Below are 24928 nucleotides of genomic sequence, written 5' to 3' on the forward strand. Positions count from 1 at the left end.
TTCATTTTGTTGCACTGTCTAGGAGTTTTTTTCTATCTTGTCCTCTAGGACACTGATTTGTTCCACTGCTTCATCTAGCCTGGTTTTAATGACTTTTAATGTATTCTTCATTTCAGATATTTTATTCTTCTTTACCTTGTGACTCTTATTGGTTAGTTCTATGTCCTTTTTAATGCTGGTGCAGTTCATAGTAAGTTCCTTGCAGCTTCCCTGGAGTTCCTTGTAGTTATCACTGAGCTCCTTGAGCATTCTTATAACCATTATTTTGAACTCAATCCATGTCTTATAGTTTGCTTGCCTTAATTTCAATTAGCCCTCTTTCTGGGGATTCCTCCTTTCCTTTTGATTGGGGGTTATTTCTTCGTCGCCCCAATTTAGGTTACTCTTCTTGTTTCTGCATATTAGATTGATCTGCTTTGATTCCCTATCTTTGCGGTATGAACTTCTGTGGTAGGAGACCTGTGGGACTCAATGGTACAATCTCCTTGATCTCCTTTGCTTGACTGTCTTGTGATGCCCTTTATGCCCTTTATGTGGGCTCTCTGGTTATAATTGGGTTTTGGTTGTTGTTGGATCACTCTTTGGTGGGTCCTTCCTTCCACCTGGCTGAGTGAAAGTCACCACCCACCACATCTTGTATGCTGTTGTACAGGGGCTGCCAGAACAAAACCAAACAACCCAGGTTTTGGAAAACGCCCTGCCTGGTCCCAGGAGCGGTAACCCTGCCAACAGGCTGGAGGGCCCCAAGGCTGGAAATAATAGGAGGCCTTGGAACAAACAGCCTGTTTGTTGGAGAAAGAGGCTCCTGAGGAAACATGACCTGCCCCAACCCTCCCACCACCCTGGCAGGGGCTATGCCCCTGCTGCTCTGCTTTGCCTTGTGATGGTCCCTGTCAATGACGGGTAAGACCCCTCAGGGGAAGGGAAACCTAAGCCAGGCATCGACTGATGTAGACAGCAGACAAGAAATTGGGGGACACGGAGAAGGGGAAAAAAGACTCCTTCGCCTCTTGGTTTGGCTTGGACTCAGCTGGAGTCCTCACTGCAGCTGAAAAGTAGTCTCCTTATCTCTTGGTGGTTCCCTCCCCACACCTGGCTCAGTCTTGAAACAGTTCAGGAGTCAGCTCTAAATCAGGTCTGGCAGTTGCCAGGGAAATCAGGCCTAAAAGTAATTTCTTTAAAGCGTGCTTTGTTCTTCCCTAGGATCTCTGGCCAGCTGATGCTGTGAAGGACATTCACATTATTTTCACTCCTTACCCTTTATCATTAAGGTGCTTGCCCTTATCTTCATTCTCTTTTGTTTATAGTGGTTTCCTCTCAGACCCATGTAAATCAGTGTATTCCTTTCACTTGTTTTCTTAAAATCATCTATTCTCTGTGAAACTTAACTTACTAATATAATGAGATTACATATGCATTCTTGTTACCTAGCCCCACTGATAAGATTTTCAATAAAAGCTTTAGAACAAAGGGCGACCGGTCCTTCTCCACTAGAGGGATGTGCCACAGCCTTCTGCAGTAGGAGGGAAGTGTCCCGTCTGCTCTCCCAGCAGAAAAGTGTTGGCGACGTTTTGTGTTTATCTCCCTCATCCGTGACAACTCAGGGATGGGCCCTGCGGGATTCAGAGCCCTGCTCCCACCTGATGTGGCCTCTGCCAGTTTCCCTCAGGTTCAGGGAGTGCTGAGCTCTCTGCGGCGCTCCCCCGTGGTGGCCCGCCCCGTCTAGCCACCTCACAGTGCGACACCTGGGAAACAAACCCACACCCACAAAAAATAACCATAACCCACAACCACGCTATCAACAGCAATGAACAAATATTAATAAAGATGTAAAGAGGTTAAGACTATTATAAGAAAGGAAAAATGGATATGAGATGACTAACAATGATTTTAAGAAGGTACAGGGAAGAGAAATAATAAGAGTAGGGAATAGAAACAAGGGAAAGAAAGAAAAAAATTACATTGTAAATAAAAAGGGGGGAAGGCAGATGGAGGAAGAGAAGGGAAGCATATAGTATTTGGTTTAAACAAAATTTTTTTTTAAATAGTGAAAAAAATAAGAACCTAATTGGAGAAAAAGATCCACCACACCAATATCAACAACAAATGAGTAAAGATTAATATAGGTGGAATGAGAATAAGAAGGAAAAAAGAAAGAAAAAAAGCTTATGAGATGTTTAGGGGAAAGAAAATTGATTTTGAGAGGATGGAGTGAGAAGGAACACTAAGAGTGAGAAATGAAAACCAGTCTAAGATAGGGAAAAATTAAAATTTAAACCACAAAAAAGAAAGGGCAGGAGGAAAGCTAAATGGAGTAGGAGAGGGGAACAGTAAAATTTGAGATTTAAAATACAAAAATAGTGAAGACCTAGAAATACGATTGAACAAATGCAACAACAGCCACCATATCAACAATGAATGAGCAAAGACGGATGAAGGTGGAAAGAGAATAAGGGCATTTTAACGATGGAAAAAATGTGGGATGACTAATGGCAAGAAGAATGGTTACGAGGGGCTGGAAGGTGGAGAAAAGGTAGGAGTCAATAGAAACAAGTCATAGCAAGAGAAAAGTAAATTAAAAATAAGAAGAGGAGAGAAAGAAGAATGTAAAGTGGAATAAGAGAAGAGAGGAAAGAAAATATAAGATATGAAATAGACAAAAATATAAAAACTAGTGAAATAATAGGCACAAACTTGAAGGAAAAGGAATGAATGTTATAAAGCTATGCAGGAGAGAAAATAACACAAATCATAGAGAAGACCACGGTGGAATTTGTCTCTGTAGAATCCAGTGTTTACCACTGTCTTCTCTTTCAGGATCTGCCCCTGGTAATGTCAGATGGTGTCCTAGTCTGGCCCTAGGCAGCCTGTTTGAGAAGACAGGTGATGCACAGTCTGTGGTTGTCTCCTTCAGGTTTGGATGGTCCCCACTCTGCCCTGCAGGCTTTCCATCAGCACAGGGCACACGATGGGTTCACATAATGACCCAAGAAGACTGCCAGTACCTTCTCCACCTGCTTCCAGAGGGGGCCTGTAGTATAATCAGAAGGATGGGAACTCTGGGTCACACTGCCTGGGGGCACTATTCAGTCTTCAGGGAAGATGTTGGGAGTGTTTCCCCATCCTCTCACCCCATGCCTTTGTGTGTACCTGATTCTTTCCAATAATGTATGGTTTCTGGTGAATTTGCTGTCCGTTTTCTGTGAGGGGCCTATCTGTATAAAACGGGCAGTTCTTTCCTCATTGGTGCAGGCAGCAGCTCTGTCAAGGCACCAAAGCTGGATGGGGCCCTTATCCCCCGCTTGTTGCACCTGTCTCTAATCTCTCTGCTCTGCTGGTTCTAGTGGGTTTGGGCCTGAGGAACAGTGTAGCTCAGTCTGGTAAAGGGCCCTTTCAGAGCGTTTCCTTCTTCCCTTGCAGAAATGCACTGAGCAGAGGGCCCCTGAGCCAGGCCTCACTGATCTGCAGAGCCTGTAATTCTGCGGGTGGGGGTTGGGGTCCCCTATCTGTGAAGGGACCTGCCTGGCTGCAGCAAATCTCAGGTGTTCAGCTCCTGCCCACCCAGTCCTAGTCTGCCGCTCCCTCGTTGGAGGCTCAGGCCTGAACTCTCCACTCTGTCCAATCCCCTGCTTGCCAGCCATGCTGGGTTGGGTCCAGCACTCCTTTCAGCATGACTGTCCGTCTGAGTTCTTTGTTAGAGCCACTATTCACACATGCACACAAGCACCAGGTCCCTGCCAAGCCTCTTGTCTCACCTCAGGTCCTCTTTTAAAAGAGTTTCTGTGTGGTCCCCACACTGTAGCACTAAGCCCCGGGGGGCCTGTTCTCTATGGACTCCCCCTCCCCAAAGATCACAGTCTCTCTCTCAGTGAGGGCTGGCCACTGTAGAGCCTCTGACAGTTTTAAAGTTTCTCTCATGATCTCTCCCAGATGGCACTGGGAAGAGTCCCGCAGGGATACTCTAACACAGAGTGGTAGTGGGTACTGTCCCCACTCCCTCCAGAGCTTCTGCGCCTCAGACGGGTCTGCTCCTGCCATGCTGTTTCTGCAGCCAGCTCCTCCCCTGCTGTCTCTCTTGACCCCCAAAACTCACGGCTTCTGAGCTCATCCGCAGCTGCCCCAAATCTACGCAGCCAGAAGTGCCAGTTGGGGCAGCAGGGGTGGCAGTTGATCTCCTAGGGGAGCCTGGACCGCTTGTTCCCAAGAGCCCTGCAGGTGGGCAGGCTCTTCCCCACTCACACACAGTCCCTACACTCTTGTCTGCATATGTACTCACTCTCACACACTCTCACTCTCTCTCTCTCTCTCCTCCGGATTTTTGAGCCGATTGCTCTGTGGCTTAGTTGAAAGACTGGTCTGGGTCTGGGAGGCAATGGACAGAGCTTCCAGCTACTCTGCAGCCGTCTTGGACCCCACTACCTTATGTCTTTTGATTGGGACATTTAATCCATTTACGTTTAAGGTTATTATTGATAGGTACTTATTCATTGCCATGTTTCCCTTTTGTACCTGTGTTCCTCTCTGTCTCTCTATATTTCTTCTTTTTAAAGCAGTCCTCTTAACATCTCTTGCAATACTCATTTGGCGGAGGTATTCTTTTAGCCTTATTTATTTATTTATTTATTTATTTAGAAGATCTTTATTTTATCATTCATTTTAAATGAGAGCCTTGCTGGATAGAGTAGTCTTGATTTCAGGTCCTTGCTTTTCATTATTTGGAATATTTCAAGCTAGTCCCTTCTGGCTTATAGTGTTTTTGTTGAGAAATCAGTGGATAGGCTTATTGGAGCGCCCTTGTATGTTACTAGCTGTTTCTCCCTTTCTACCATTAAGATTCTCTCTTCGTCTTTAAATTTTGCCATTTTGATTGTAATGTGTTTTGGAGTGAGCCTCTTTAGGTTCACCTTGATTGCTACCCTCTGTACTTCCTGGACTTGTGTGACTTTTTCCTCACCAAGTTAGGAAAGTTTTCTGTCATTTTTTCAAACAGGTCTTCTTCCATCCCTTGCTCATTTTCTTCTTCTGGTATCCTTATGATATAAATATTTTTGCATTTCATGTTTTTCCAAAGCTCCCTTAAACTATCCTCATTCTTTGTGAGTCTTTTTTTGTTTTATTGCTCTGACTGGGTGTTTTTTTTCCTACTTTGTCTTCCAACTCACTGATTCGATCCTCTGCTTCATCTAGCCTGCTCTAGATTCATCCTAGTGCATTCTTCATTTCAGATATTGTATTCTTCATTTCCACCTGGCTCTTATTCATAGTTTCTATGTCTTTTTTCATGCTGATGTAGTTCTCACTAAGTTTCTTGTAGCTCCCCTAAAGTTCCTTGTAGTTCCCACTAAGTGCCTTGTGCATCCTTATAACCATTACTTTGAACTCTATGTCTGATAAATTGCTTGTCTTAATTTCATTTAGCTCTTTTTCTGGGAATTCCTTCTTTCCTTTAGATTAGGGATTCTTTGTCTCCCCATTTTAGGTGACTCTTTTTGTTTGTTTCTACATGTTACATTGATGTGCTTTAACTCCCCATCTTCATGCTATGGTTGGAGTCATGTGGGACTCAGTGGTGCAATCTCCTTGATCTCCTGAGGTAGCTGCTCCAGGGTTGCCCTATATGTAGTTTATGTGAACTCTCCTGTTTTATTTGGATTTAGATTGTTGTTGGGTCATTTGTTGGTGGGTTCTACCCTCTGCCTGGCTGTTTGAGTCTCAACCCCTACTCTCCTTATAGTCTGTTGATAGGTCCTGACAAAACATCAGAAAACAACACACTAACCAGCAAAAGTACCCCACAATTACAATAGCAATATCAATTACAAATAAGCAAATTAATAAGGTGGAAAGAAAATAAAATATTATAAGAGAGAAAAAGAATATGAAATGATTAAAGGAAAGAAAAAATGGTGTTGAGCAAATAGAGAGAGGAGAAATAATAAGAGTAAAGAAGTTTGTTTCTTCAAGGCAAAGAAAGGGAGAAAAAAATTTAAAATGAAAATAAAAAGGGAAATAAGGAAGGCAAAATGCTGTAAGAAAAAATAAGAAAAATACAAGATTCGAAATAAAAAATAGTGAAAAAATAACAGAGTTGAAGAAAAATAAAAATGTTAAAAGCTATACAAAAGAAAATATAACACAAATAATGAAAAAAAACAAGGTGGAATTCATCTCAGCAGAGCTTAATGCTTGCCTGCTAGCTTCTCCTTCTGGATACATCTCTGGTAAGGTCAGATACTGTCCCCACCTAGCTCCAGGAAGCCTGTTTGAGGCTATAAGCCTTCCAGACTCTGTGGCTGTCTCCTTCAGGCTTCGCTGCACCCAGATGGGCCTCACTGCTCTGTCCTGCTGGCTTTTTATAAGCGCAAGGTCCAGGAGTGGGTCATCTAATATCTGAAAACACCACAGTTACCATCTCCTCCTGCCTCTATCTGAGGTCCTGCTGTTAGTTTTAGCCTTAGCGCTGACCCACCTGGTATGATAGGCAGGATGGGGCCCCTGGATCGCCTCTGAGAGGTGCTGTTCAGACTTCAGGGAAGATGTTGGGTGTTCCCTCACCCCTGGCCCACATATCTTGGACTGTCCTAGATTATTTCCAATAATGTACAGTTTTGGATGAGTTAGGTATCCTTTTCATGTGAGGGTCCAATCTGTGTAAAAGGATCAGCTCTTTCCTGCTTGTTGCTGATGGCAGCTCTGTATAAGAGCCAAGGCTGGGAAGGGCTCTGAATACCTCTTGTTGCACTAGTTTCTGCTCTCTCTGTCCAGCTGGTTTCAGTGGAATAGGACCTGGGGAGCCAGCATGGCTTGTCAGGTTGAGAAAAGTTCAGAAAGGCCCCTTTTGGAATTTCTCTTTCTTTTCCCTACAGAAATGCACCCAGCAGGGAGAACTTAAGCCTGGCAGAACTTTTATGGAGAGTTTCTCCATTGGATGTGGTGTTCGCAATTCTGAAGGAGAAGGGTGGGCACACCTTTCCCTTCCTGGAGGTTTGAACTCTACAGGGCAGAGGAGGTATCCTTGGCTGCCAAGAATCTCAGGCACTCCACTTTTGCCCATCTAATCCCAGCCCACTGCCTTTGCATGAGACCCAATCCAGACCACTCTGTTCCACACATCTTGCAGATTGCTTGCTGGCCGAGCTGGGCAGGGCCCTGCAAATACCTGGTTGCTCAACTTTCGGATCTTTTTGCATAGTTGGATGCAGTGGGAATGGACTCAGAGGCCTAGCTGTGTTGGTGCAGCTGCGAAAATTTCAGAACATGTCAAAAAGCAATTTTCCTGTGAAGTTACTCTCCACAGCTGCATCAGCAGCAGCTGATTGGCTCATGCTGGGGGTTGGGGGGCAGGGCGCCCCTCAACCTTGAGATTGAAAAAAGAACAGAAAACCTTTTCCTTCCTCAATCCACTCAACAGCATCTCTGTTCTGGCCTCCCCTCTGTGTTGTTCCAGTCTCCGATCTCTCCGCCCAGCTGGTCTCAGTGGGAAAGAACCTGTAGATCCAGTGTGTCTTGACATGGCTGAGAGAGGTTCAGAACAGGTCCAAGAGAAGCACTTTTCCCATTCCGCTAGATTTCTCTCTGTAACTGCACTTTCAATTTGGTCTGTGCTGGTAGAGCAGCTGTGTGCAGGATCTTTGCCCAGCCACATTTCAGCTCCACTTTAAAAAGTCTCCATGTGGTACCTACACTGCATCACTGAGTCATTATCTGGTTTTCTGTGCATACCACCTCCCCCAAGAGCAACATGTCTCTCAAGGTTATGGCTGATTGCAGCATGAAGGTGCCTCTGACAGACCCAGGTGTGGCAACCTGCTTGTTTTAAGAGACTGCGTCCCTATCTGAAACTTTCCTGGTTGGCATGCCAGCTATGGACATGCTACTTGCTGTGTGTGTGTAGTCTGGGGCTCCCAGACTCCGTATATTCTCCCAGATCACTTTCATTTATTGTTGGGGATCCCTGTGTGGGACTGGGGCCCCCTGCTCTGGAAGGGGAGAGAGCTCCAAAGCTATGATTTCTGTCTGGTCCTTCTATTGCTGTAGGTGCCACGCACACAAGGTGTTTCCCTTTTAACTTATACAATCTCCTTACCGGACAGTACAAAGCAACTTCTGTACTCCTTGGCTTCAAAAACTTCATATCAGCTAAGATTCCATTAATTGTTCTGGTTAATTGTCAGAAGGTCAGCCAAAACTCCGGGTTGGGAGCAAGAGCAAATGGACTCAGCTTCTACTTACTTGGCTGCCATCTTCTCCCTGCCTCCAACCTTAGACTCTTTTTTCTAAAGAAGGGGAATTGGACATACATGGACAATTTGAGAAAAGAAGCAATGCAGTATCCTCTCACGAATCAGCTTAGTGCTCCTAACTATAGCTCTCATTGAGTTCATTGTTTTTAAGCTGTAGCATTTGCCATTCTGATTATTTCTCTGTTGACTTGGGACAGACACTGCCACTGAATCTTATTGGGTAGAAATGCCAAACAGCAGAGCTTCAGCATTCTATGTGGGCGTAAGTTATGGTGATGCATGCTGCAACAGCTGCCTGGATGTGATGGAGAGCAGATTGCTGATGTCTGCCAAATATATTAGAGCTTGGCTTGTCCCTTTGAGTGTATCAAATGTAAACGTGCATGGAATGCATTTAAAAAAAGCTGAAATGGAACCTAGTGATCCAAAAGTACCAGTAAGTCTCTTCTGGAGGTACACGAGCAATGTTTATAAGAAGCATTATAGTGTACTCAGAACTAGCTGCATTTGAGGGTAAAATGGATCTGATTGACAGACTCATGTAGAACACAGTATTTTTCTAAAGAAAATAATTTTTTAAAAGATTCTGTTTATTTATTTTTAGGGAGAAGAGAAGGGAGGTAGAGAGATAGGGAGAGAAACATCAATGGGTTGCCTCTTACATGCCCCTTCCCTAATTGGGGACCTGGCCTGCAATCCAGGCATGCACACTGACTGGGAATCAAACCAGTGACCTATGGGTTTGCAGGACAACATTACCCAACCCACTGAGCCCCACCAGTCAGGGTGGAACAAAGTATTTTTCATTGTAGATTGTATTTACAAATTGCACAAATCCCATACATGTTAAATGGCATTAACATATATGGCATCTTAATAAGCAACGGCTTAGCCACTCCATATGTCCTGTGGAGACTATAGGAGATGCCTTTGGGTATTGAGTCAGCTTGAAATAATGTTCCTGTGTGATGGTGATTGTGATACAAAAGACTTGTTAACCCAGACAGGGACATTAGAGGGAGCTCTCAGAAACCACTGAAGCAAAGCCAATCAAACTAAGTAAACAACCTAGTCAATAATTAATAATTATTCTACTGGAGTACCATAATCACTGACAATGCCAGGAGAAGTTTAGTACCCTCACCAATGAAGGGCTATGAGATATTCCAGTCACTACTGAATCTCACACTTTTAAAGGCCAGTGGCCAAGAGTGTTGAAAGGCTAGGCTGGCAGAGTAAACCTACGGGAAGAAAATGCTAATCCTATGGTATGGCAGGCTGTCGCTGGAAAGTGAGATGCTTATTATTGTTTTCTAATGACTCAGGTATCATGGGTACAAAATGAATTCGTCTTCCCTTTGTAACTGGTTGGGGTAAGATAGATGATGAACACCGTGTGTACCTGTGGGAGCCAGAAGGGTGATAGCAGAACATGATATATGGAAACCTGTGTCTGTAAATACCTGTACACTGATATCTGGAATATGGTTATATCAAAAAAATACATGGAGTCTAGAATGTCCCAAACAATACCTTCTAAGTCATCATACCAGTCATTGGGATATTGTGATATATGGGAACATGTCATTTCTGCTGGGAGGGAATGGAAAATGACATTATAATTAGAACCTATTTTGCGGTGTGTTAAGTGTCACTATAATCTTTCTTCCAAAGTGCTATAGTGTCACAAATTACTTGGTAATTGATAGGATTACACAATAATTAGAACTATTTTGGGAGGTTGATTTGAAGCCCACAGATAACATGTATGAATACCAACTGGCCAGAAATATGTGCATTTATTTATTTCTAATTATTTTAGAAATAATTATGTACCCAAATACCTTCATCAAAATACATAAATGGCTCAAAATACTATAGATGATAGAGGAAAAAATAGTAATCAAACTTGTAAGAGAATATGAAAAGACACCTGAAAGGATATGGTCACAATTAACATGCTTTGTGGAGGATATTCCTAGTTTCCATTGGATGGGCTCAAATCCTGGTAGTTGTCAGGATATTAGTAGGCTTATTCTTCTATATAAAATATTGTCAGACAAATAATGGAAAGATACCCAAGAAATATACGTCAAGGAGGTACATTGACTGATGTCAGAGTGTGGACTGGAAAGGAAAATGTTTGTTGTAGACCTACAAGTCATTTTCTCCTTTTACTGTGGAATGCACCTGGAAGGAAAGATACATTAAAAACCTCTTGAACTTTCTAAAAATAGAACTCCTGGCAAACACAGTAGTGGTATTTACTAGTGGGAAAATTTTTAGTACATGTATCTGGTTTGTCTAGGATTGATCGTATTAAACTTGGAAATACGTGAACTTATGGGGCATAGTACCTGGAAAATATCACACAAGCTATATAACCATCTGTGTAGAAGAAAATGGAGATGTTTCACAACAAAACTACCTCATTTTATGTAACGCTTCTGCAGGCATCCCGTAAAGCCCAAAGCCAGGCCAGAGCTGTGCCAGCATTGCACAGAAGGGTCTGGGAAGGACGCTGGCCATCCCAGACTCCTGCATCCCTCCCTGTGCTTAGGATTCCTGCCTCCTTGAAATTGTTAGTGTGACGTAATTCTTGATAACATCCCTGATCTTTGTGAATCTAATTTTACAATTCAATCTTTTATATCGTTTCAAGCTATATCCCTAAGAACTCAGTACTTACCACAACCCTTTAAACTGGCCTTCTATGTTTTTTAAGATCCAAACTCTTCCTCTCTACTTTAGAGCCATAGTAAAACTTGGCACCTGAAACTAATGTAATATTGAATGTCAGCTGTAATTGAAGAGAAAGCTTTCCTGTTTCATAATCAAAGTTCTCTAGATATTGCTCTCAAATCATAAATTGATTATTAATAATTAATAGACCCTTGTTATTGTTGTTATTATTATTGTTAGTGTTCCCTGGTTAAAGAAGCCAATCTTGAGTCACATGTCTTAACACAGAACTGTAGTGATGGGATATGTTATTTTCTGGTTCTCTTCAAATGGAGGTGGACTTTTACTTTTTGAATCATCCTTGTGATTTTGTAATGCCTCTCTTACCACATTCAGACTTGAAATAATTTTTTTTTTCGGTAAACGTCTTAATTGCTACTATTAGAACAGAAATATATGACACCATTTTCTAAATCTCCCATAGTGTTCAGCAGAATATATTTTCTCTACAGGCACTTCATGAATATTTGACAAATTAAATCGAGTGGACAGATAAGCTTTTGATTTTCCTCAAAACAGGGAGAGTGTAATGATAACATTATTTGCATAAATAAATAAATTCTACTCAGTTTATTTTCTAAGTTCCCACCATTACAAGAAAAAATGAACCATCTTTTTCTCCTTTACATTTTCTTCAATGTGAGGAAAAAGACAAAAGTTAACTCTTCATTGGGGATGGGGAGAAACTTCAAGGTATTTTATTCAGTATGTCCAGCATGTTTTGGAAAATCCCCAAATTTGCCAACAATCAACTATATAGGAGAAAAGAATTAGAGAATTAGAGAGATTAGGAAGCCTATTATGCATTACTGATTTGACAGTTCAGTATTTGAGGTCTAATGAAAAGTCACTGAAAAGGCAACAATGGGGAAAATTGGCATTTAGAGAGACTTGTAATTTGTTTATTCCTGAGAAACATTCACACTGAGGTCCAATTAAGATCCAAATAGTTTCTATTGGTAGTTCATTAAGCCCAACAGATGGTCAGTGATTTCTGTTGAGGGGGTTATAGTTTACAAATAAAGATTTTAATGAAAGTATTTAGGTACTTGAATGCTTTGAGGGCACCTCCTCTTAATAGCTCTTCCTACCTTTGCCACACTGATGTGCAGCATGGCCAGTCTGTGACCTTGACATCGGGGAGCAATGCATGTGGGGAGTTCAGAGGTTAGAACCTTTGCAGGTTGGGGCTGTCACATGAAGCGTTGGGATAAAAAAATCAGTCTTTAGTACTTTGTTGCTTCAGTCACTTTTTCTTTGGCAATTAGACCTAGGTTGGGGAATCTTTTGGTAATTTATCTAGTCATGCAAGCGCAGACAACTAGGGGAAAAAAGGAAACAATTGTGTTAAGAGAGCTCTCTGCTCTTTCTCTGGAAACTGTTAATATAACCCTGCAAGTGTAAAGCCAACTTCACTAGAAAAATAATTTATCATATGTAGCCGTATGCACTTAAAATAAAAGAAATTTCTTCCTTTTTTCTCTTAAGAACTTGACAATATCTTTGTGAAGTAGCTATATCTGAAATATTGCATATTAAACAGGGATGTTGGTGTGGGCTGGTGTTTAAATGAGTCATCTTGCCAATATTTTACTGGCCACAGACAAAGGAGGTTGTCAGTATGCTTCTGTTTTTCTCTCTGTGGATACAATATCATTACTATTTATGAAATGTGGTTTTCTTGATTTCCAGGAAAAAATTTTAATATGAAGACTTCCTTTGCCAACATAGATCAGGATATATTCCTTCCTTTAGAGAATGATTTTCTCTTAGAGACCTTACTAGGAGGCTAATCAAAGTTTAATGTGATATGCTAGTTTTTTTTTTTTTTTATCCTGGAAGTTGGTATTTTAATACTATTTTGTAATACTCAAAAAACCTTAACATTTCACCTCTGAATAGTGTGGTGATTAAGAAAAACTAAAACCAAGAATTAATTTCATAGAAATTCAGGATTTTTCCTCATATTTCTCAAATACCATGCAGGGCACTAATTTGTTCATGTTAGCAATAACACTTAAATTGCTTTTCCTTTTAGTTTTCTCTTACAGAGCACTTTGCTCCTGACCAAGCCAGCCCTTAATGATTCCTTCAAGTTGACCAGACTTTAGAGAGGCCTCTTCCTGCCCCTGGGTCCCCGAGTCCTGTTTCCTTAGAGCATTTACTCTAGAAGACTTATAAATTCTTTCTCTGACCCTTTGATATGTAAACCATTTTTAAAGGCCAGTTTCACAGCCCAAGACTGTTTTCCTCCAGGGCCTAGCAGCTATCCCCCTGATGCGGAATCCTCAAGAAGATACCGCCACTACCTCCCATTCTCTGAGGAAGGGTCTTGAATGCTTTGCCTGTTGAACTTTGTAGGGAGTAATTTTTGCTTTTCCATTCCATGTTTTATTCTTTAAACTCTCCTTTATTCCCACAAAGACCTCTTCCCTAGCTACAGGCTTTTGCCTCTTCTTCCTATATTTTTCAATTGAAAAGTCCCTTAACAACCCTTCTGGACCCCCCAATTATAGCAGGATAAGACAGACACAGAGTGAGCTAAATTAGAATTTTCTTTAGTGGGCACAGGCAATGGAGGGCTGGGAACAATGCTGCATTAATAATTAAATGCTGTTCATTTGTATAAGTTATAATACTGTCTAGATGATAGAGCCCTTTTTATAGGATTGCTTAATGTATTGGTGCATTCATTTAAAGGAAGGAAGGAAGGATGGAAGGAAGGATCATTTTCCAGTCATGTTCCAGAATTTCGTAACTGGTTTCTTGGTGTCCAGTTTTACTCATACAGTATCTTCTTAAAAACAAATGATGAAACAAATTAACAAAACACAAATAAAAACAGCCTTGCTTAAATAATGCTTTTTATCAGATAGCTTCAAGCTCAGAAGTTTTCAGTAACTCTATTTCATGTTCTGTTAGAACCAAATTTCTCTGCATGACTTTTAAGTTTCTATATTCTGGCCGCCTTATTAGGTATAGTGGACAAAAAAAGGGGTCACATACCAAGCCTAACGAACTCAGGTGAGGCCTGCAGAGCAGGTTCTACAAACTCAGAGACTGAAAGTAACCACATAGGATGGTCTGACCATAAAAATTCCTCACTAAAAGCAAGTAGAGGCAGGTAGTTCTGTGCCAGACCTGTAGCTTTCCCGACAAAGGTAAAAAAACTTTACGTGCATGACTAGTGGACATGAAGTAAGGTTGGGGGACTGCCAGAGGGAATGGGGGGTGCTGGGTAAAGGGGGCAAAGGGAGAAAATTGGGACAACTGTAATAACATAATCAATAAAATATATTTTAAAAAACAAAAGAAAACAAAAATCCAAACAAACAAACAAACAAAAATCAGTCTTTGCCTTAAGTGCGCCCGTGCATTGCCTTTTGGCCTCTAACAGGACATGTCTTTGGAATGTGAGAGTAAGCCCCGCTCCAGAGGGCTCAGGGCACACCCACCGCGGCGTGAGATCACAGCATCCCGCATTGTTATCTTGTCCCGCCCTATCATCTCTGTGCTGTAATTGTTAACTATCAACTATTCTGTACCCACCAATGTAAAAGACGTATGCGCCTTTTCATTTTACTTTTTATCCAGTCCCAGAGATGTTTCTGCTTTCCTTTCTCCTGCTCCCTTAATTTATCACCAATGGATTTCATGTAAGCCTCATTTTGTCTTCTCCTTTTATTCTAATTTATAACTAAGCGGCAAAACTGCCATTTTCTGGAGCATCCATTGGGATTGTGCATCCTGGCAACTGTTGTCAGTTTGGCTAAAAAAAATTCATAAAAATTCCACGTTTAGATGTTTCCTATGTCAACAGTATCAAGTTTATTTTCTCTAAACTGGTCTCTTTATGGTTCATGACCATGCCATATATGTTTATTCCCTCACATTTTTAAAGATGATGTTCCTTTGTCCTGCAAGTCCGTCTCCTCTTATTATTGCTAACTAGTCCAAGCAGACACTATCAGCTTCTTGAAATCTTCCCGGACAACTCTAGCACTTTTTGAATGCTTTCTTTAAACTCCTAGTGCATTTACATTGAATTATATGAAATGTTTTATTTAATTAATGCAACGCTTCAGTTATCTGTTATTATTGCAAATTATATCATTTTTGCAACAGTTTCCCATATATTGAAAGCACTGAAACTTCATTTTTATATAGTTTTGTATGAAATGTTTCTGCCAAGTATTATAAGCATCTCTGGGTAATTGAAGACTACAGAGAATACTTAAAGCTATTGATGATTCAGGATCATTATTATGAATGTTGTTTCTAATATTATGCTATATAATACATTACATGCCAAGGTATATAAGCTGTTTGCTCTATGCAAACATTTTTCTGTCTGAGTTCACATTTTCTTCAGTTTCTTTTCTTGATAATAGACTTGTAGGTGTCAGGTTCTCCTCTGTGACCCCTACTTCTGTCTTTATAATAAAACTGCACTTTCTCCATCTGTCTACTCTAATCATTTTGGATGGAAAGGACCCTCCTTGTTGGCGGCAGGGCAGTGCCGAGAGTAACGCCTTAATGTCTAAAGGCTTGAGCACTTTATCTGGGCCTCCACATCAGCACAAAGATTTTTAACATTTCCCAGCCCTAGGGTATTCTTTTGTGCCATTTCGCTACCCAGATAGAATGGGTAAGTGGGGCAGTAGGATTTAGTTTATTGACATCAACAATGGTGCACCTTTTAGGTCTTTGTCCCATTTGCCTGGTCTCTGATCGGATCTGGACAGACTGTAGATTTACCATTGTTTTATAATATTTCATGTCTTCTTTTCTTCAATGTGATGAGAATAGTAAAATATCTTTTGAACATTTTCCATAAAATAGGTACATTTTAGATGCAGAATTGTGTATGTTTGTTTATGCTTTTCTTGTAGAAGGATTTTTATACATTATCAATTTAAGCCTCATATCATATACAACACGGTAATTTCTGATACATGCATTTTAGAGATGAATAAAGGGAAGTTTTGAGAGAGAAACAGGGTAAGCAGGTGGTAAGTGGATTTCAAACTCGTCTTCGAACTTCTGTTCCAGTGTATTCTCAGCTACTCTCTGTACAAGTCATTGGGCTAGCCTTTATGAAGTTTTTTACCTACTCAGAATGGATAAAAGGAACCTGGAATAGCTGCGTGATTATAACATGACAAGTGCTCCATAGAGGTGTGGCAGGGCAGTGGAAATATCAAGAATGTGGCATCATGTGTGTGTGTCTGTGTCCCAGTGCTTGTGCAAAGCAAAAATGTAAGATGGTGATTGACATTTATGAGAAGAGTGTATCCTAAGAAACAGGCCTCAGTATGTGTAATATTTGAAAATATAAAGTAGAATAAGGTGGCAGATAAAGCCATGGATTAGGAGAACGAAGAGTTGTGCAGTTTGATACAAAGTGCACATAGGGATTTGTGGGGGGTAAGTAGAGATTTATGGTGTAAATCCAGGAGGGCTGCAATGACCATGCTGAGGATTGTTGTGTGTCCTTAAAACTGTTTCCTGTTTATGGGGACCTGGTTTAACTGTGAGGGGTGAGATTAGATATGACCTTATGATTTTCCTTGGTTGAAGAAAAGGTGGGATCTACATGTACACTTTTTGAATGAGTCTGATGTTGACTAAATTGCTCTAGATTATGATGTTCCAGGCAGTGTTTGTTTACATGCTTGTGCATGAGGAGTTTAGAAATTTCTTGATGTTTGTGTGATTCAATGCTCTTGTTTTTACTTCAAATATAGATTCTTTAAAATAGTCATTGAAGAAGAGATCAATATTGCTATACAGACCCCTTACTGGGATTTAATTAAAGATAATGTGTGTATGCCCCAAGAAGAAGGTTATTAGAAATTTTTAATAACACAATTTTAAACTTCATAAGAAGAATTTTATATTTTTCAATAACTCGTCTTTAATATGGATAAAGTTTACACTATTTTAACTTTCTTTTTTTTTACCTAAAGCTTTGGTAATGCTCTTTTCTCTTTCTAAACAGTGATTGTGTTGACCAACTACTGATTTTAATGATTTTTCTCCATTAACACAGGTAAAATGGATTCATTAGTCCCTTATAGAAAAAGTTATCTATGGCATCTATAATAAAACTAAGCCTTCCTTTCCTTTCTTTCCATTTTAGTAGTTATACTTGGTTTTTGCTTTTGCCTTATATTTCCATGAGACTTTTAGGGTTAAGCAATTCCTAGCAAAGAAATGAAAGCAAAACCATCCCATCCTCAAAGACTACAAGTGAAAACTGGTAATAAGGTGATATATAACCCTAGCACAGTGAGGAAGAACCAAACTGGGATTGAAAAAAACAGCCCACATAATGGTGAACACTTGTGTTCGTGTTGAGTTGAAGCTAAAAAGATACTCTTAAAATATTTTGATGCAGCCTTTTTTAATAAAGAGGGGCATCAGATGCTGAAGCTTTTTAACTTCTATTCATGCACCGAATAAAATAACTAAAAATATATATGTGGCCATTTTGAACTAAAAATAAAACTTGAAACATTTTATTGAGTGTAGCATGTTTACAATATAATCAAATTTCAAAAATGGATCAAATAATTCTTTTGGCTGTGACTGGGTCTAGTCGTATTACTACCTAACATATTTAGGATTCAGTGGATAATATCAAGAATCTTGGTTTTCTATATGTCACTTTAAATTTTGAGTCATGGATTTCAGTTTTCTAAGAGCTAAAATCTGAAAATACGTAATTTGCCTGTATAGTGCCATATATCCCTATGTAATAAGATTTACAGAAAAGCTGTTTTATCTTACTGTTTCAGCCAGACTCACCATGTTTGTATGATTTGCAAACAAGAAATTATATCCATATCCTGATGTAAATTCATAGTATGATGTATCACTTTATTCTCCAAAATATAATTTTCCTAGAAAGCGAAGAATTTTATGTTTTTATATTTAAAAATATTTTCTAAAAATATATATCTGTGTTGTTTTTCTAGTTTCTTGCAAGTATTGGAAAATGACATTTCTTTCTAGATCCTTACAAGTGTTAAAACATAACATTTTTAAATTTTTTTAGTTTGTCTACTCACTCATGATCTCAAATTTGTATTTCCGAACTGAGTTGCTCTCCTGAGCTCTACATTCACACATTCAACTTCTTATTTGATATCCTTATTTTGAATGAATTCTAATAGTTATTTCAACTTTAATGTTTCCAAATAGAAGTATAGCCTCTCCAGTGTCTCCCACCTCAATCCCAAATTTAATTTCTTCCAGGCCATTATTTTTCAGTAAATCATGCCAATAGGCCAATCAAAAGGTTGAAAGAAGGTGAAGAGATTAGACAAAGAACATGTATGAATGACCCATGGACATGGACAAAGGTGTTGGAATTGACTATGGGAATGGGGGGCAGACTTGAGAGAGGGAAGCAAAGGGAGAAAAATTGGGACAACTGTAATAGCATAAACAATAAAAAAAGAAAAAAGAAGAAAGTGAAGGTAAGAAGTCAATTCTGACTCTTTTCTTTCTTTCCTATTTATATCCAGTATGTCAATAAGCTTTGCTCCCACTTCTAAAATAATTATATACCAAATCTGTCTACTTCTCTTTATTTACTTTGCCATAATCAGTTCAGAAAACCTTAATTTCTTGCCATGATTTTTACAATAGCCTCCTTTTACTCTTCGAATTAAAACCTTGGAAAGGTTTCACATTGTACATGAAAGTTCATTTTTTAAATTATGTGTGCAAAGCCAGTGCAGAAGACTGCTGGCGCTCACCAATATTCTCGTTTCTTCTTTTCTTCTTAGGAACACAGCTAAGCTACATTCCTTACCTCCCTTGTGGAGATGGACTGAGTTTGGACAATGAAATGTAGGCAGAATGGTGGATGTGACTGCTAGGCCTGGCCTGTGAAAGTTTCCCATGTGGGATCCTCTACTCTCTCTTCCTGTTGTGTGGCAAAGTTCAGACCATGCATTAAAGATGGTATTCCCACAAGATTAAAGGAGGATGGGATCTGCAGTATTTCCATGGTTCAGACCACCCGCCCCAGCTGACTGTTTTTGCAATATGACATGTGTAAGAAATAAAGCTTTACTTTGTTCAGCCACAGTATGAGTCCCCACATGGTTCAGCTCCTGCCCATCTCTTCAACCTCATTTTTATTTACATCTTTCTTTGCTCAATAGACCACAATTACTCTGGGTCTCTGTTTAACTCATGAATTCATACAAATCAGAACTTTTGCACTTGTTATCCTTCTACTTGGATTGATCTTCCTTTCAGAGAGAAATATAATTACTTCCTTCTCTTCAATTGGATTATTAACTCAAACACCATTTCTTTTTTTCCCCCTTCACCTCTCTTTATTTATTTTAATTTTTTTTTATTATTCAAGTACAGTTGTCTTCATCTTCCTGCCACCACTTTCCTATCCCACCCACCCCCACCTCCAACCCTCCGGCCTTCCCCACTTTGGCTTTGTCCATGGGTCCCTCATACATGTGCCTTGACTTGACCCTTCCCCTTTTATTTCCCATATCCCCCACCGTCCTCCCCTCTCATTACTGTCAGTTTGTTTTTTCTTTCAATGTTACTGGTTATATTTTTCTTGCTTGTTTGTTTTGTTGATTAGGTTCCCCTTACAGGTGAGAGCATATGGAATCAAATGCCATTTCTTTAAAGAGACCTTTCCTGATCACCTTATCCTAAAAAGCCTCCCATACTGGCCACTTTCTATCATGCTATAGTAATATATCTTCTCCACAATTATCAGTATCTTAAATTATCATATTGTGTTTATTTTTTGCTCCTCTCTTTCTAGAATGTCAACTTATTAAGAGGAAAGATCTTAATGTTCACTGTTACAGTCTAAAATAGCTCTTGCCATTGCAGAAGGCACCCAATAAATATCTCTTAGCTGATTGACTACACTACAAAGATATGTCATTCAAAGATAGGAATTTTATTCTATAGTTCAAATGTATATAAAGCATATTTAATATAAACCATAATATTTCTAATAGTATATCTCATTAAATTGCATGTTAATAAGGTAGTAATAGTAATAGAAATAGAATGGCATGGGATTTGGAGGCAGAAATACCCAACTCAATTTATGAATGTATTGTGTGATCCTAAGAACTCATTCTTTCTCAGTTTCTATTTTCACTATTTAAACAAAGGAAATATTAGCATACACCTTATCTGATGGCAGCTTCATGAGGTGTGATATTTGTGAATAAATAGTATTCACACCTCATAGAATTTATATAATGTAACAGTTAAGACCACAAGACTATTTTTAAACATGCAAAAAATCCTCTGTGGGTAGACAATGCTGATACATGATATGTATGTTAATTAGAATTATTACATATTATTAAAATACGTGGTTCTCTGAAGGGTATAACTCTCTTAGTCATGAAGTTTCTTGGGACTGCAAGAAAAAGACATCGCTTTCCATTCAACATGTAGTTTTATAACTCAAAGTTTTTTATAACTGCTGTTATTTCTCTCTGGTGAGGTGAATTAAGAGTCAGTATATAGGTGAAAACTTGAGTTTTTGTTCTGGTATAAATGTGAGATTTTTCTTTGGTGGTTCTATTTAGAATAGTTCTGAGAGGCACATGTTCAAATACTTTTTATTGGCTGAAAATCTCCCTTAATGCACTAACCTGAGAACAAACAGTGTTGTGGGAACAAGTATTTCTTGTTCATAAGCAAGTCTTACAATCAAGCTATTATCTGTGTAATTTTCCTGGAAAACAATATACATTATAACAAACAGAACATGTAATACTTGTAAAAATCTGATGAAAGATGCTCTTTGGGAAAATAGGCTTGACTGCTGTTTAATATTGCCCTTGGAAGAGAGGGAGATTTGTCCCCTGAACCCGCCTCAGTGAGGAAGTGAGCTATGACCATTGTTCCCAGCTCTGCTCCAGAGCATGTAATAAAGGGATCAGAATATCCCTTGCCTTTGAAGAAGTCCCCTGTTTGACCCTCAGGTTTGAAGTCGTTGGCTGTGCAGTCCTCTCTGCCTGCTTCCCTGGACCAAGGGGCCATGCCAGCTCGGAGCTGGGCCTGGAGAAGGTCCTAGATCACTTAGAATTTTCCTTCTTCAGGAGAGGGATGAAATGCAATTCAAGATGCATTATAATTGATTTTTTTAAAGCATCGCCCTAGGGGAAGGAATATAGTGAAGTGTAGACCAATCCTCTGGCTGGTTTCAGCCTCCTGGTATGCTGAAACATCTATCTTATTACTTATTAAAAAGAGAAAATAGGCCTGGTCCTGAGAAGAGATCATTTCTGATTTCAACAACTGCCACACAAAAATGTTTTTAAATGCCATTATGTAAGTTTGCACAAAGCAAGTACTGGCAACTTTGTCCCACTCTGTAATATTGGCAAAAGAAAATTTTCTTGATTTTGTTAATGAAATCTGCAAATCAAGAAACATTGGAACAGAGACCTAGAAGAGCACTTATATTAATGTTTTATGATACTTATTTAAAAAACATAAAGGAACCTGAGAGATTTCATGTCAGGATGGAATTGAAATGCATTATTGCTTACCAATGAGAATATACAGGAGGTTTTTCATAAATTGGTTTCTAGCTAACCTAATACCCTGTTGTAAAAGGGCTTTTACCTTATGGATGTGTATTATTAGCAAAGTTTATGGTGCTAAGTATATTGCATTTATATGCCTAGTGGGGCCTGATCCAGCTTTTGAAAACTGTGTTTAATTAAACACTAGTGTCTCACCAAATATGCTTACTCTGGAGTGAGGAACAGAATGCGATCACATGAACCAGTACTAGGGATGTGCTAAGGGTTAGGTGTAAGTATTTGTTTGTGCTTCCTTTTTAGCAAAGGACCCTACCATGGCTAACTGGAGCTTTTCTTTCATGCTTGATAATTCTTGCTGTATTAAAAAAATACTTTTATCAGTACTAAAAATACATTCAAAATGGTCTTCAATCCCAGCTACTAGAATAAATCCCATAGACATTTGGGAAATGTAAATACACATGATTGGAAAATTTTGATGGTAAAGGTAAAATGAAAACTAAAAACATACTCCCATTCCCCTGCAGGTCCTAAATGTAAAGTTTGCCAGTTTTGAAACTTTCTTGGTGCATGCATCTACAAAAACATTTTTATGCCTGAATATCTGTATAATGAATACATCCTTATATATCAATTGGAAAATATGCTTTAGAAATTGTTTATGAAAGAAAGGATATTTATTATCACCGTATGCTAAATCTGATTTTTTAAATTTAGTTCATCCTGGAGAGCTTTTCTTAGCAATAACTGTAGATCTACTTCAGTGTTTTCAATCAATGTACGCTAATTTTAATATAGGTGGACAATTTATTTAACCACTCTGTTATTGATGCATACTTAGCTTTTTTTTTCCTAATACAAATAATGCTGTCCCCAAATACCCAAGGATATAGCTTTTAGTGATTATGACAGAATAAAATCCCAGAAATTGAATTGCTGGGTTGAATGGCAGATACATTTAAAATTTTGGTGATTTTGCCAGATTGTACTATAAAAGGTCGTAGGTAGTTTGCAGTCCTACCGTCATGTCTAAGAGTGCCCCTTTCCCCACACTTTTACTGGAACTGGCTTATATTAGAATTAGTTTCTGGTGATATATGATGACAAGCTTGGAGGTGTGGGCAAGCGTTACATGATTGGTGAAATTTTTGCAAAGAAAATTAATGAAAAAGAAAACTCTATTCTTTCCTTTGCAAAACCGTGGGAGAGGTTTGAGGATCTAGAGAATTTAAAAGCTGAATTAAAGAATTTATCCCTGGAGTCATTCAAAACTGGGAAATGCATGCATAGCTGAGCCACCTGTCAGATGTGTACATGGCTTGTGTTCTCGGGAATGTAAAGACAGACTTAAATGTCTCCTTAGTTTTAACAGAAATTTTTCTTGTGTCTGCTGTAATTTTTGAACTATTTTCTATCCAGGTCATTTTTATTTACTATTTTTTTAAAACTTTTTCTGCAATGGGAATTGCTTATTATAGCTATTAATAATTGATATACTTTCTTGATAAAGTGTTTAATAAAAATAACTTTCATAGTTACAGCTATGAAATAAAGAAGAGATTTACAAAAATTTATTTTATGCCATGGTTTTTATTTATTTGATTGTTTTAAATTAGGCATAAAATCTTTCCTTTAGAATTGGAGAGCCTTTGAACTGCTTTGTTATCCACACTTAGCATCAGTGGAGAATCTGGTTCTGGATGGCTGTGTAGTCATACACAACCCCAGGAGGTTTTCTTTGTTTTTATTATTGTTATTTTTGTTTTTACTTAATTATTGAAAAAAGAGTAGCAACTACTGTTATGAGTTATTCTTTTCAAAGCTTTTCACTAAATTCAGGGACTTAGTAACACATCAGGCAATTTCCCCTTAAGGCAAAATAAGTTTCACGGTCACATTTTTTTCCCCTCTAAAAATGGTGATATTCTGAAAAGTTTCATTTTGCATTTTTTCTCTGCTTGGAGAGGACTGCTTTCCTATAAAGAATTTGCATTTTAATCACTTGGAGGGTTGGCCCGAGAGGACAACCTTTTGTTCATAGTTAATTTTAGTGGGTTCTTTCATTTACTGTTAACTAGACAGCCATTTTTACTTGGCTGCCTTCTCTCCCTTTTCTCATCTGGTCTTTCATTAGGCCGCACTGACTTGAATTGGCCCTGTTCTCTGTGCTTTATTTCACACGCGCTCCTGTGACTCCCTCTGTCAGATGGTCTTGGCTGTGGACATTCATTTTGTTCTTGGCGGAGCTCCCCAGGCGGGGCTGCGGTTTGGTGCTCGTGTCTTCTGATGACAACACTGAATCTCTTTTATCTGTTCAGCTACCCTTCAGCCAACCTTCACTTCAGTTCAACGAACCTTCTATTTAGTGGCAACTGGGTCATTTTATAGCAGGGACTGCTTTAAGAAATTTTAGTTCTGAAAGTCAACTCATGTTGAAATAATTAAAACAAGATAAAGCCTCAATTAGTTAATTTTTCATAGCTTCTGACATCTTTTGCATACATAAAATTTAGTTTTAGACCTAGTCTCTGACAAAATAAAATTAAGCTAGAAAATAATTCGGTCCTGTCCTGGGGACAATATTTCTTCTAAATATCAGGTTTTTTCTTCTGTTTTATTGAGGTAGAATTGTCAAATGAGAATTGTATGTTAAAAATGTACAACTTGATTTTTTTTTTTGGAAGTTTGATAGCTATTCTTTTTTTTTTAAATTTTATTTTAATTTATTTTTTCAAATACATTCGTCTCTGCCAACCCCCCAGTTTTATTGAGGTAGAATTGTCAAATAAGAATTGTATGTTAAAAATGTACAACTTGATGTTTTGATGCATTGTAAAATGATCACCACATCAAGTTAATGAACATATCCATCATCTTCCTCCCTTCTTTCCTTTCTTCCTGCCTTCCTTCCTTCCTTTTTTCCGTTCTTTTTTTGTTTTTGTTTTTGTTTTGTTTTTTTTTCTGGTGGTGAAAGCACTTAAGATCTACCCTCTTAGCAATTTTCAAGTATACAAAATAGTATTGTTAACTGTGGTCCCCATCTCCAGAACTTACTCATTTTGCATAACTGAAACTTTGTACCCTTTGACCAACATCTCCCTATATATCCCTCCCTCTAGTCCCTGGTAACTGCCAATCTACTTCCTGCTTTTGTGAGTTTGACTATTTTAGATTCCACCTATAAGTAAGATCATGCAGTATTTCTCTTTTTTTTGTGTCAAGCTTACTTCACTTAGCTTAATGTACTCCTGGTTCAGTCATGTTATCACAAGTGGCAGAATTTCCTTCTTTTTCATGGCTGAATAATATTCCTCTGTGTGTGTGTGTGTGTGTGTGTGTGTGTGTGTGTGTGTGTATGTGTGTCTGTGTATCACATTT

General features: G+C 38.9%; 1 pseudogene; it reads right to left on the reverse strand.

Annotated features, from left to right (window-relative positions):
- LOC129063148 (ubiquitin-conjugating enzyme E2 N-like) overlaps positions 1 to 22577 on the reverse strand; it is a 41310-nt pseudogene extending 18733 nt beyond the window's left edge.
- Between the last annotated feature and the right edge of the window lie 2351 nt (positions 22578 to 24928).

This window comes from Pteronotus mesoamericanus, unplaced genomic scaffold (genome assembly GCF_021234165.1).
Source record: "Pteronotus mesoamericanus isolate MK-2021 breed Mesoamerican mustached bat unplaced genomic scaffold, CSHL_Meso_final scaffold_85, whole genome shotgun sequence".
Classification (NCBI taxonomy): Eukaryota; Metazoa; Chordata; class Mammalia; order Chiroptera; family Mormoopidae; genus Pteronotus; species Pteronotus mesoamericanus.